The 15,137-nt window shown below is 35.0% G+C and overlaps 1 protein-coding gene and 1 long non-coding RNA gene across 2 annotated transcripts in view; one reads left to right on the top strand and one right to left on the bottom strand.

The window, feature by feature from the left end:
- Positions 1-15,137, bottom strand: part of nalcn (sodium leak channel, non-selective) — an 828,408-nt gene that overhangs the window by 593,356 nt on the left and 219,915 nt on the right. The gene's annotated exons all lie outside the window — the stretch shown is intronic.
- Positions 1-15,137, top strand: part of LOC120523461 — a 60,258-nt gene that overhangs the window by 131 nt on the left and 44,990 nt on the right. The gene's annotated exons all lie outside the window — the stretch shown is intronic.

The raw sequence follows: 15,137 nt of genomic DNA, 5'->3' as shown, positions 1-15,137 counted from the left end.
GACCGGCTCACAGCGGCATAGCATTTTTTTTGTATACTGTTTGTTATTTTTGATCCTTTTATTTCACCCTGCCTTATCTGTTTGTAATTTTATAAAAAAAAACAAAAAAAAAAACAACAGTGACACTGACAAGATGTCTTTCTTAATTTACAGGCTCAGCCCAAAGCACCATATGTAAGTGGAATTTGTACTCAGAAAGCTGGATAAGTAAAACACTATTCACATAAACATATTTTAACATTGAAGCACAGTTTAAATGGTCATACATTTGCCATGACACATCCAGCAATGTAACAACAAGCACATCCTTTGCTGCAGAGCATGGTGGTAAGCTGTTTTTGATGTAGCGTCCTGGTTCCTGCTTTAAGCCTGAAGCTACAGGGATAAGCTCTGGTACCCTTGATCTAGTTAGTCCAGTATTATTAGGAATAAAAACATATAGTCACATGAATATTTAAGGATCTGTTGTCCAACTAATTATACAATATCCATTTTAATTTTCAGCTCTGGGGCAGGACAGTGAGAACAATCCACCTTCTTGTGTTCCTGTGTCCATAATTCCTCCAGTCTAGTCATTTGTCTTATCATCCACCACATCACTCCAGTTGACTTAATTCCTTCTAGTATAAAAGTGTTGCAATATGTGAACACAGTGGGATGTCTGTATAGTCTAGAACTGACAATTAATGGTCCTTCCCTGAGAGTCAACGTCATCCATGTGTTAAGTTATAAGTGTATTGAAATCTCAATATTCTTATCACAAATATAGGAACATGTTATAGAAAGGCCTCAAAGTGTTCAAGTCTTGCTTCTATCCTTGTCTATCACAAAGGCATAGCTGATCCTCAGAAGTGTGATTTCTGGTTTTACTAATATTAAGTGTAACAAACTGCTATATTTTGTAAATGTTCCTGAAATATTAATACTGCATAGTGTGTGATATGGTGCTGTACTTTAATATATTTGGCTTTATAATTTTCAAGAAGAACTTGCTTTAAAAGGTGTGCAGTCTTACTTGTGGAGTTTGAAGTGGAAGATGAAATGGGCCCATGCTTTTTTGAAAGAAGTAGAAGAACTGTAATGAGTTCAGGAGGTGAATTTTGGTAGCCTTGAACTTGAGTAGCTTGATGTGTATCAGAGAAATTTTGAGGGTGTTTACTGGAGGCTAGAAGCTATTAGCAAACAAAAAGTTAAGACATTGAAATGTATTTTTTTGTTGATTCATACCTGTATATACAGTAGGTACTGTATAACAACAAAATTGCTTGAAAAATGTTTTTATTTAATAAATAGTGAGATGACACTGACATCAGATTGGATGTATATAAACTAAGGTTAAGATAATCAATGCTAAAATGACATACTTTCCAGCATATAATACTCCCTTGAATAAAAGTTAGACCAGATTATAAGAATACATGATCATATTGCATGAGAATTGCAAATAGAGCCAGGTATTTAAAAAAAAATCTGAGAAATAAGGGAGTGGTACAACATTTATGACAATAATTTAGTACCTATAAAAGGATAGAATGTTTACATGAGAGTTAATAAACTTTTATAATATACATTTTTGGTGAAAATGTGAAAACCTGAAGTGAAAAAATGAGTTGATGAACACATTTTTTACATTTCAGTTATGAAAGCTTCATACAAATGTGTCCTCTGAGATCTGCAATTAACGATAAATGCCTATACTTGCTTGTCGTTCCATTCAAATATAGTTCACAATTTAAATTCTTAAAAATATGGCTTGAAAGGAAATAGAAACAAACACGCAGCATGCTTGTTTAGGAACTTTTAAATATGAGAAGACAATAAATATTTGGGCAAACCTGCATAAGTAAGAATAAGTGTTTGGGTTTGTTATTTGATTAGAATTTTCAAAACATATCAACTACAAAACATGAAATAGATGAGAACTAAAAAAGAATATAAGAGCACAAAATACATAATTTGAATGAGTGTTATTAGTTTTGTACTGGAAAATTTGATTCAGTATTTTATATTGCTGGGGCTTTTAGTACAGAAAAAAGTAGAATTGACTGGTGACATGTCAGCATTTTTGGCTGAGATGATTATAATAATTATGGCTCCGGAATAAGGGCCAAGTGTAACAATGTTAAATGTGATTCACTCTGATTCATTTTGGCCTTATTGGCAACAGTATAACTGTGATATGCAGAATTTATATATCGTGTCAGCTTTGTTACATGATGACATTTAAGTTAATACTGGGAGGGTTCCAGGTCATGTTAGGATTTCAGGCAAAGAAGTGATGAATATAAATGCTGAAAGTCTGAAGAGATTACAATGAACAATTGATTATGAAGAAGCAAATGTAAGGCCTATATGGCAACATAAAAATGCACTGATAAGCACATTTAAGAGATTGTGATTTTGTGAGCCGCAAACCTCAGACACAATGCTACCAACATAAATTCCGGGATAAAATATAGTATTTTTTATATATTTCATATATTTCACCAACAATATTGCACACCAATGCCTGCCAAAGCACTCCAAATTTTCTGGATATCATTGGGGGTAGTTGCAGTGCACAGCTTGATGGCAACTCTGGTCTCTATCGGGAACTGAGAAGGACGGCTGCAAGGGGTCTGAGGGCAGGTAAGGAGGCATTTGTTAGAGGAATCTGTGAGCAATTGACACACCATTGAATGTCTAGTGACCCATGTCCTGCTTACAGTGCAATTGAAGCATTACACACATCCGAATCTGTATGTCGGAGATTCTCAGTCAGGTCGGCTGTTGGAACGGTCCTTACGGATGATAAGGGAATTTGGCAGTTGTGACCTACTAAGCTGGCTACTTTGAGCAGCTGTTTAAAGCTGAATCTCCGGCTAGGACATTGCACATCTATGGTTCCACAGTTCTTGAGGCTAATCCTCCAATTAGTTGTGAATTAACCAATCTCACTGAGATTGTACATCTGGTGAACCATCTGTGGTATCTGGGGTGAACTTCTACAGACTGGTGGTAAGGCTGCCCTCCTAGCTTTGCAAGCAGACTTTGCTTCCATTCAGGAGAGGGGCATCATCCCCACTTACTGGAAAAAGGTAACTTATTGTCCCTATCTGGAAAACAAAGGGTGATTGCCTGGATTATGGCAATCTTATTTCAAAAAGTTCATCAACATTTCAGGACACTTTGCTGAACTGATGATTTTTGTTTTATGGTCAAGAACAATTAGGAAGTATAATAGTTCTTCATGTTTTTATGACTGCTAGTAAACTGATTTGAAAGCATATTACCCATTTTTGTCTATTAGTATGGATAAGAGAAAACTCTGAAACTAAAGTGCTATTCATGTCTTTCACGTTTTAAACATATAAAAATTCTGAATTGAATAAATCGGAGTTAATGTTTACTTGATAAACAAAACAACTAAGAAAATAACAAAATGATCATGCACATCAATCATTCCTAGACAAAGCAAACATGTCACATGACACAGAGCACTCATAAGGTTTAACTATTTCTATCATTGCTCTTTATTTATACTGTGACCCTTACAAGACACATGTCTGAAGTACACAATTCAAGGTAAAGTACAAGGTGTTTCAATTTGGGGGCCAATAGTTATACTGTGACAAGTACAAATTGCTTTATTTAATTTTTATGGAGCTATACTTGGATATATGCTAAAAATGTATTTATTTTCCTCTGCGAAAATGAAGCTAAATTGCATATTGTACGATTTCATGCATTTCTTTGCTGATCTTGTTGGTTATCGGTTGATTTTGCTCAGCGCGTACCTTACTAGAACTTTATGGCTCATGAAACCAAACATTGATTTTTGGAACCCACCTTTCCCAATCCCTTAAACAAAATTTGCTAGGTAAGAATCAAAATTCACCCACAGTCATCTTGTTAGGTGCATACTACATGCTGTAAAAGGTGAAAAGTAGAACCAAACATAACACCAATTTTTAAATAGCTAGACACAAACTGTAATCAAAAAAGTAAAACCAAAACCACTAGTAAAGAGATCAAGGATCAGAATCAAAGTGATTGAGTGAAAGTCATGGTAAGAAAATTACAAAAGCAACAAGGTGACACTGTTAAGCATTATTTCCCTTTCAAGATGTTTTGTATTTCACGGTTTTTAAGTTTCAGGTCCCAAAATTAGGATGCTTCATAGTGTACACTGCCATCTTTAACAGTCATGGCAAAATAACACAGACACTCAACACTGATATTGGTTATATAACTGCAATCTGTGTACCAACCATCAAAAATATAAGATAACAAATAAAATTGTATCACAGCACAAAACGTTAATACATATACAAGGCTGTACTAGTCGTCAGATCCTTATACACATGCAAAGCAAACTTGTGTTTTAACCTAGGATTTGTTACAGACAGCCCATTAGAACCTTGTTAGGTTTTCATTCCTTATTATACCTCTTTAGATATTATCATTACTACCTACAAAAGCACTGGTATCTCCCTGTGGGACCAGAGTTAGTAACCAGACATTATTACTGCACTGAATCCACCATTTCTAAGACAGCTGAATACCTTTGTTAAGCACACATAAACACCAACAACAAAGTTTCCCATCTCTGAAACCTTCAGTCTCATTCAGGTAAAATTTCCATCAACCATTGCAATGCCGGCTATATGACACTCAGCTGAGCCACACTTGCCTGTATCTTTTGGGACAATACCCTAAATTAAAAAAAGACACATTCAATTGAAAAACATAATTTCAGAGTCAATGTGTTACCACCTGATTAGAATTATGCTCAGTCTGAGCCATTCCCCTTGTATATGCTGATCTCACATGGTGACTCTATGTGTCTTTTTATTTTTTTAGATGGAGCCCACCTAAGCAATCTATACCATCTTGACACCAGAAAGTATCGGGCAAATGCCGTTCTTTGGCTTTGCTTCCAGAAAGGTTCATATTATCTTTGACCGTATTGTGATCACTTGAACAATCACAATCCACACTTTGATTACTTTTTCTCCTCTTTTTATTTTGTGCCGCTTCTTAAGTCAGTTTTTCAATGCGTATGTAGCCCCTTCACCAAAATGTGCCAAGGTCAGGATCGTACTGTATACCTATACTCTGAATCCAAAAAAACATTTAGCCCAACACAGTGGTGTAGCTTGAGTTCGTGCCACTTAGGGCGAGGCGGTGCTTCAATTTGCCACCCAACAACATATCTGAATATGTTAACCTATTTAAACAGAAAATTAAGATGACGTATAGAGATAAATTAAGATACATTTTGCATTTATTTATTCATATATAGAGAAATAGCAATAATTTTTCACATATAATTATAAGCATCAACTAGACAAAAATATAGTATAGATACACTGATAAGTGTTCTAATTATTACTTTAATATAATTATGCTGTGAAAACCAGAACCAGTGTAGTGTACAAGTGATAGGTGAGGATGTTTTCTGCGCACAGCAAGAACGCTTTCGGATTAATAATGAAACAAAATTATAAATTGTTAATTAGTTGTTTATCTTCCTAGGAATTATTATTAGTGTAATGTTTATGGGTTTTTTTTGTTATTGCCTCATAAATTTCAACTGCTGTGTCTGATGGCGTCTGAAAATTATTTCTGAAGCATTTGTGGATAAAAATCACAGAGAATTTTACTTTTTTCATTCATGAGTGATATTTTTCCAAACCCTGCTGTTTACACACAAATTGTACTGCGCCTTTTGGCCAATAATGTGTGCCGCCTGGGGCAGACCTCTCCCTCTGCCTGGCCCCAGCTACGCCATTGGCCCCAACTGAGAACCTGTAAGACAATTGTTTCCTATCCTCTTGTGCAGTTGTGCGTTTAGCCCTTTCACTTCTTTTTTTCTATTGTGTCTAGATTAAGTTTACCCTTTTCTCTCAAGACAGCATCACAATGAAACACATATATCTTCAGATTCTTGGCAATTTGTGACATTGAATAACCTTCATTTCACAAAACAGCAATAGACTGATGTGTTTTTTGAGAAAACTGATTCATTTTGACCATTTTTGTATCCACAATTGAAACTTCTTAATGCTAGCATGTTGCCACCCAAGGAGTAACAATTTGATTGCTTTACCAAGCAGAATGAAATGCTTCAGGTGTCTTAACACAACTACAGAGGTTTTTCTAATGACCAGTTATCATTTGAACATGATTAATTAAGGATGAGTTAAAATGGTTTTCCATTAGATCCCTGGAGTAATGGGTGCTGAAAATAGGGCTCTGTGGTCATATATAAATAACAAATTATAAATCCATCATTTCAAGCAGTAATAGCCATTTACATTAATACTGCCTTGGATATATTTTTAAATTAAATTAAAGGTAAATTACCAAAAAAAAAACATTTTTTATCAAAACCATGAGCATTTCTGGCTGATTCCAAACTTTTGAATGCTAGTGTACTGTATATATACATACTTATCTATGTACATATATATATGTATTGTCACATACATGAACATTGGTGGTGTTTCACAGGTCTCTATCAAGAGAAACAACGGGGGAGGATTTATGAGGTGACACCACACTACAATACAATTTACAATGCAATTTATTTTTGTATAGCCCAAAATCACACAAGAAGTGCCACAATGGGCTTTAACAGGCCCTGCCTCTTGGCAGCCCCCAGCCTTGACTCAAAACAGTATAAAAATAAAAATTTTTCAAGTATGGACCAGAATTTAACAGTAGATGATATCACATACTGTGGCGGGCTGGCGTCCTTCCCGGCATTTGTTTCCTGCCTTGTGCCCTGTGTTGGCTGGGACTGGCTCCAGCCGACCCCCGTGACCCTGTAGTTTGGATATAACGGGTTGGATAATGGATGGATGGATGATATCACATAGTATTATTTGGATTTGTTTAGAGTCCTGGAGACCTCAGCCATCAATCTGCCTCCCCTGTTTGGCCATTCCACAGCTGAAACATTGCTTGGCCAGCCAATCCGATGAAAACACCACAACTAATCTCCATTCCATTGCCTATCCAAAAATGGAGGAACAGCCATAGGAAGAATACCGATGTCATTTCTGGGAGATCAAATGTACCTCCAAACCTTAAGCCTGCGTCCTTTGTAAAGATCTCTCTGACAGGAAGTCAGCCTTCACTTTAGAATAAGGTATCTATGAGGCAAAATAATTGTGGACTGAAATGCTTTGAGTCATTTTTTTCTTTTCTTTTCGTTATCAAACCTGGACACTAAACAGGGCATCCTTCAGGACCCCAACCTTCCCGATCTGTCAGTCTATTTAATTTACGACAGATGGATAGATAGATCAATGATTTGTATACTAATAATGTGTCTGTGGAGAACCAATTATGAAAATAACATTTTTAGACATTACAGTTCTATAAAAGCCATTTCATGGTTATTCATGGATTATATAAGAAAATAATTTTCTAATTAAATAAATGGTAAACTCACCATTAATATATTACCCTCAAATTATGAGTTACAACCATCAATCCATCCATCCATTTTCCAACCCGCTGAATCCGAACACAGGGTCACAAAAGTCTGCTGGAGCCCATCCCAGCCAACACAGGGTGCAAGGCAGGAACTAATCCCGGGCACACACACACACACACCCACCAAGCACATACTAGGGACAATACAGAATCGCCAATACACCTAACTTGCATGTCTTTGGAGTGTGGGAGGAAACCGGAATGTCATATGCATTGCAAATATTGTATAGCTCTAAATTCTGCTTAAAACAACAGAAGGCATAAATAGTTAATTCTGTCATATTTAAGAGGAGTGATTGTGATTAAATTATTCAATGTTGGCAAGTTTTCATATTCCTGAAAACCCTTGAATATTTTTCGTCTTTGACAAGGTTACTATTAGTGACAGGTATTTGATTGATAATCGGATGGCTTGGCACTTTCTCTCTTCACAGTAAATTTCAAACGGCAAGAGCGAAAATGCATGTCATGAAGGTGAATCAAACTGCCAGAAGATTTCTGCTTTTGTTTCTTCAAAGTCGAAGGCTAGTCTGCTGACACTCTGGAAATTTCTGTGGATTTTGAAGTGGAAAAAATTAAACTGATCTGATTTACGATATGAAAAAACATCAGCCTTACACATTTTATTCATGACTTATATTGTGCATCTGTGATTATTATTTCAAAATGCCACTGTAAAAAAAGGAGTCAATTTGCAATAGCAAATGCATTTAACATACACATGTACACACATGTTTACATTTTGCGTAGAGTTACTCTTTTGGTTGAAATTAGTTTGACCTTTCCTATAAAATCCAATGTTGATTCATACTTTGTAAGAGTAAGAAAACATCAAGCAGAACTGTAAATTTTTCAAGGAACGCTGACTGGTTAAAATGTGTTTACACAGCCATATCACATTGGAGTGACTACTTCTACTAGATCTGAAACATAAAACAACATGTTTTGAGTTGTTTTCTACAAATCATTTTCTTAATAATTATAAATATCTTCTATTTCTGACTATCTCTCTCTCTCTATGGATCATTGAAGCCAGCAGTGGGGACCTTTCTTGCCCATACTCCTTTGCTTTCCTGAGGCATATGACCTGCTTGTTGAATGCCCAGGCCTGTCCACCGCTTGATATCATACAAAAACTTATCTCTGTCTACTTCTTTTTCTCATCCCTTCCACCCTACCAAGCATCACTGTATTCATCAACCTGTTTTCTCCCATTCTGCATATATACCTAAATAACTGCAGTTTCTTTTCTTTAATCATATCAACAACTGTTATTCTACAATTCTAATCTTCACAAAAAATTGTCTTTTTGTTGCTCCACATACAGCGCATCACTTTTTCCACATTTTGTTATGTTACAGCCTCATTCCAAAATGGATTAAATTAATTTTTTTTCCTCAGATTTCTACACACAACACCCCGTAATGACAACGTGAAAAAAGTTTACTTGAGATTTTTGCAAATTTATTAAAAATAAAAACTCCAGTGCCCAAACCAATGCCTCCAGGAACTACTTCAAGGTCAGGTGGAACCACTCTGGAACAGATCATGAATTCCCCCAACAGTTCTCCCTGATTGCCCCCAACAGTTCTCCCTGATGGCACCAATGGGACCCAACACAAGGGATGCTTCCACCAAGTGTATGAGGGGACAACCTGAGCAAAGGAGGCAACCTGTAACTGTCCCACATTTTTTGGCTTCCACAACAGGAAGGGGACAGCAAACCATCCCAGTCAGCAGTCAGAATGCCTTTTCATCCACTTTATTTATCCACTATGCTGGCCTCCTAGCCAGGAAAAGGATTCTTATCCCCTGGTGCCATTCCCAGTGCACGGATTCCCATAGTGCCCCATCCATGCCTGCCTTCTGGCTGGTACAGGGAATGTCACACATCCCTTCCTGGCCATTCATCATACTGGCCTCTTGGCCAGGTAAAGTAAAGGGGTCCATCCCTGTTGAGATACTGGTCCATGCATGACACCTCTCATCCCTTTAATTTCTTTCCCATTCTTATTTATCACATTCCCATAACCAGTGCTATCCTTTCCAATCTTTGCATTACAATCTAAGACAATGAATTTCACATCACTCTTGGCTATGCTTTTTATTGTTCCTTCAAGGTCTACATAGTCATGTCTTAAAGTGTGTTCATCACTGTCATGGGTTGGTGCATATGCAACAATTACTATCATGTTTCTTGGATAAGCCTGAAATCAGGCTTGCATCAGCCTATTGACTTACTGAGTTGTCTCCTATTAAGGCATCTACTGTTCTTTTTCCCAGTATCCTCACATTCCATTCTCTGTTGGTAAATTCCCATTTACCGCTTTTATCCAGTCATTCTCAACTTCTGCTGTCCAATTCAGGACTCAGTGGCACATTTTTCATTGCAGTCCCTAGTCCTCAAAGCTACAGTGTTGTCCTTGTTTATCTGAACAACAATCGAGTTGGCTTGTATTCTATTGCTTTCATCCACCAGTGTATTATTTCACAATTTTCCAACAGCGGATCAACCCCCTGGAAAAATATATCTAGGGAAATGTACTTTAATCAATATAAATATTTCACTAATATTAAAGATATATCTAGAGTAATAATATTGAAAAATACACAGTTTCAATTTGTTTAAATTAATGGATTGATTTAATATGAGTCTAAAAGTATAAAATGAAAATATGTATAGGTACATTTTACAGTAATATCATTGTGATGTTCAGCGAGGTAAAGAGCATGAAATTTAAAATGTATGGCTGTACATTTGGTAATGATACATGTTTAACTAATAACTGTAACTGTATTAAAATATTCACAGTTATTAAGTGTTATAGTGTTTCCATAAATTTTTGGTATGTTGCTTTTATCAAAAATTGCACGAACCAAGCTGTTGTCTGTCTCTAGTGCTGACATTTAAACAGAAAACAGAATCTATGATCTGGTTAGAATGATAAAAAATTATTTTTCTTAAAAAAAAAAAAAAGGTGCTATCAGAGGAGACCAAATTTGATCAATGTTATACTTTCCCTTAACAGAGGCTTTAATACTAAACAATCATCAAAAGTGAATATACTATTGGACCTTACATAACATAGTATGTTAAAGAGGTCGTTGAGTTATTAATATTCAGTCATGGTCAGATTCTGATGTCTAAAAGGTGCTTTCAAATACAGAGACAAATGACTACCCGTGAAGAGTTGCAGGTGGACAGAAAACAAAACAGGTGTTGTCTGAGTTAGATTAGCTAGCTAGACAAATGAGCTGAAATGTGGCAACAGACACTTAAAATGTTAGTAACAGAATCAAAACAGCCACAAAAAATAGTTATATCCTAAAAACAAAAGCCTTCATTCTTTTTCCTGTTTTCTTTGCCCTTTGTTTCAAAATATGCAAGGGTTACACTTACATAATCAGAATTCCTTACACAAACACTCAATGAATTGCTATAGTATCTTATCCTTTGTAATGCTGGAGTAGACATAATAATTTGTGGAAGTGGATAATACAACGTTTAGGGTTAAAAATAAAGAGAGTTTGCCTTTGACAAGAGAATCAATTTGCCCAGTATGACTGTGACCTGTTGAATACTGTTCCAAGAACTCCAACATCAGAACAAGATCCACCTCTTCATACATTTGAAAGAATTTTTGCTGAATTTTTTTCAGCACGCTGCCATGCTCCCTTTTATCCTTTTCATGTTTCTCCCTTGGTTGCCTAGTACTTTCAGCAATGTGCAATGATAAAGTCCTCTTTTGCTGCCTTGGTAGATATGGTGCTATGCTGCAGCTGCTGTTTCTATGAACACCATGTGGCTATATGCAATGTCTAGAGCATTGTGGTTGTATAAAAAATTGATCTTGCTCTATTCAATTCAGTTTATCTTTGTATAACACTCTTTACAGAGTTCACAGGTAAGTGCAATTATAAACTTCAAAAATTACTACTTGTATAACAAATACAAGCAAAGACACAGATTTGTTTAAATACACAGGAAAAAAGCAGTTTAATATAAAATATATATAATTATATAATATAATATAAAAGCTGATTAATATAAATAAAATCTAACAATATCATAATTGAACTATAACCACTTGACAGTGGAGGAGAGGAAAACAAAAACTCCAGTGAGCAGCATCTACGGAGAAAATGAGCCACAGGATGGTCTATGCGATAAAGTCAGACATAGTCAGAATCCTACAGACCTTGGTCAACTGGCTGCCTATGCCCTCTTGGGCAGTCTGCAGTAGGAACATAATCTTTCCCTTCTTTCCACTGACCATGTTGACACTCAGTGTACGAATTAACACTGTAGATGGAAACCTACAGGTCAATGTTTAATCTTTATTTTTTTCTTAGAAAGTTCCTATGAAAAGGAAATCAGAAAGAAAAAACTTTCATTAAACAAGAAACCTAATGTTTGCTGTCAAACAAACCATTCAATCTTTTTTTTTTTTTTTTTCTGGAAAGAAACATACTTCTTTTGTGTTTTTTTCCCTTGATTTTGTCCGTTATAGAATTCATAATTCAATTCAGGGATCATTCAAATGCTCTAGAGTAATTTAATTAGTGGACATTTGAAGTTTTGTTTTGTCAATTTTCATCGTTATTCTGTGACCAAATTATAGCCTATATCAAATTATACCAAATCAAATTATGGTGAGGCTTCACTGTTTATCTTATCATACAGTATATAAATTTAGCCATCTGTTATCTGACACTGTCTGCTGTAATTTAGAGTTGTGCACCAGTCCATTATAAGACAAACAGACCAACACTCCCACCATCATTTGCACAATGTCAGTTGACAGCTGGTAATCAACTGAACCAGCAAATACTGATGGTGAAACCAGTGTACTTGGAAAAACTATGCAAAAACAGGGAGCATTTGCAAGCTCCATGTTATGAAATGCAACACACAAAATAGAAAAATATATATATATAAAAAATATGAGGCCTCCAAAAGTCCCACAAAACCAGCCAGAATTACTGTTTAAGACAGGCCTCAACCCAGGCAGCCTGGCCTTAAACTTTGCTGTCAGGCTTCGATCTATCTAGGCCCCAAAAATGGAAAAGAGGCTTTTAAAGTTTAAAATAGTTTAAGTGTCCCAAAATCTATCAAAATTCCTCACAAAAGAAATGACAACCATAAAACCTTTAGCTTGAGAAATCAGTCAACAAAAATCTGAATTAAAAAAGATGATTTATTTGAAATCAATCAAAAAATAGTAAAAAAGATTTGAAAAGACAAAAAAGGGAAAACGTTTTCCCAGAAAAGGCAATCCACAACAAATACATTCTTATCCAAAGTCCAATAATCATAAACCTAAGACAGAAGCAAGAATTTAAAAGCCAAAATGACAATACTCTCATAATAAAGCACTTCTTAAAACAACCAATATTAACCACAATGAATCACTGAAGGATTTGCTCCTCAGCCTCACAACAAATAAGCTCAGGGTGGGCCCATCAGTTGTTATGTCAAGGTTGCCCTGCCTTTTGGGGTTACACTTACAAAATACAAGAGACACAATAGAGCAAGTAAGACGTAGTTAGTCAAAAATAATTCATTCTTTAAACCCTGCCCCATATTCTAGTTGCCGCCGGTATGCACTGATATTATGGTCATTTAAAAAATGATTAGAGATCATGTTTACAAAGTGCTATACACAGAGTTTGATAGTTTGACATTAAATGGTGTATTGCATGAGCTTGTATGTCTCTGTGTTGTTTATCCATCTGTCTGCAAAGACAGATAAACTTGCATGTCTGTCGGGAGCCCCCTCCCTATTTTGCAAGTGTATCACTTTGAGAAGGGTTGATTTGATAGTCAGATCTGCAGTGTCTAGTAATAAGAAGAGTGGTTCAGCTCTCTAACACTATCAGCAATTTTTTCCTATGTCTTGTGGACGTTGAGATAAGGCTATTTGAATATGAATGCTTCAAGGTCTGTCTACATTTGTCATTTATTGGATCATCAATCCAATAAATTTTCTCTCCAATACGATATCTGAATTCTTCAGGTTCTGCGCTTTCAAACAATTTTTGTTTCGTTTTTTTTTTTCTTTCTAGTTTGACTATGAAGTAATTTGTTGTATAAGTTTGATTTGATTGTATGTAGTGTTATTTTTTTAAAATAAAAAAAAGATTACAGCTTGTCTTTGTACCATCTATCAATCACAAAATATTTAAAGAAAACCAGAAGCAGAAAGAACATACCTGTGTTTACAAAAATTCTATTGTAACAGAATTTTACAATATTCTGTTTTCTGGAGAAAAAGGAGTGTCTTCACATGTGCATAGCAACAATTTGAAAGAAAAGAAATGATTGAATCGAGGAGCTTTGAACATTATAATAGAATATAGTAAAAGTAATGGATCCTATAGAGATATGTTCAAGTTTTGTTATCTAAGATGTTCTTGTGGTTGTGGGGGTTTTCTGTGTATATTATAGCCAAGTGCCTTCTTTCTTCCAGTATAATTGAGATGCAAATCGGGAGATAGGGTTGGCATTCTTCTTTCATATTATTCAAGTATGTATTTATACTATGTTTTATTTTGTAAATGTTCCAAAATACTTAAAGTTCATAAAAATATTACAAATAAACAGGTATAAATAGGTACAATATGGATATGTACTTTGTATGTGTGTATACAGTATACTACAACAAAACTTTTTTTCACTGTGCCACTAATCTTCATCAGGTTCATAAAACTTTATTTTCAGTTTTTTTCATTTACTGTTTTTGTAAACGGGAGTGTGAAATTGAGTTTTGCACAATTGTTTATAATAAAGTTTTTTTGTATTTTTTTTTTTACTTTTGGTATTACTTTAATTTTACTTCATTTCAAATATTACCAAATTTGTACTGCTACAAGGAAAATTATAAATCATAATGTTGATGGCATTATATTTTAGAAATTTTTTGTTTCCTAAAGACTTTTTTGAATTTTGCAATTATTTGCGCTATAATTTAGGCACACAGTATAATTCCTTCTCTAGATATATAATATATTAACTGAATGAGCAAACTGAATGAGCAAGGCCAGACATTTAATTAAATGTGTTGAATATATGCTTTTCCTAAGGCAAATTCATGATATGGTTATTTATTTCAAAACAGAAAATGCAAAGAATATTTTTTTATTTTTACTACTTCAAAACATTAAAATTCTACAAAATGGTTGGTAGCATTTTAAAACTTTTTTATTTTTCTCAAATTCTTCCCAGCCATCTGAACATGCACTCTGTGCTATCTTTATGCTGTAATTTCTTCTCACAACATACTGTAGTTCCTTCGCCAGATGATAAATTCCGAAACAGAAATGTTTGGCCATCTCTTGGACATCTAGAACTGCTTTCAGTAAAGTATGCCATTTATTTGAACATGGCAAAAACTGCAAAAATAATTCTGTTTTGTTTTAGTCAGTCATTGTCCAACCCGCTATATCCTAATCATAGGGTCACGGTACTTAAAAATAATAAACAATAGACATGTTCAAGTATGGACATTTTATACCCTTATTTTGGTTATTGCTGATACATTATGCATCACTTTGATGGTGTTTGGAAACCTTTTCCAACATTTATGTTAATGAAAACTTTTCTAAGTGTATTTTATGGTAAAGGACGTGACTGAATTTTTCAACTTACTCTG

The sequence above is a fragment of the Polypterus senegalus genome, chromosome 2 (assembly GCF_016835505.1).
Source record: "Polypterus senegalus isolate Bchr_013 chromosome 2, ASM1683550v1, whole genome shotgun sequence".
Lineage (NCBI taxonomy): Eukaryota > Metazoa > Chordata > Cladistia > Polypteriformes > Polypteridae > Polypterus > Polypterus senegalus.
Note: the sequence above shows the minus strand (reverse complement) of the source record. Positions and strands in the feature narration are given on the sequence as shown.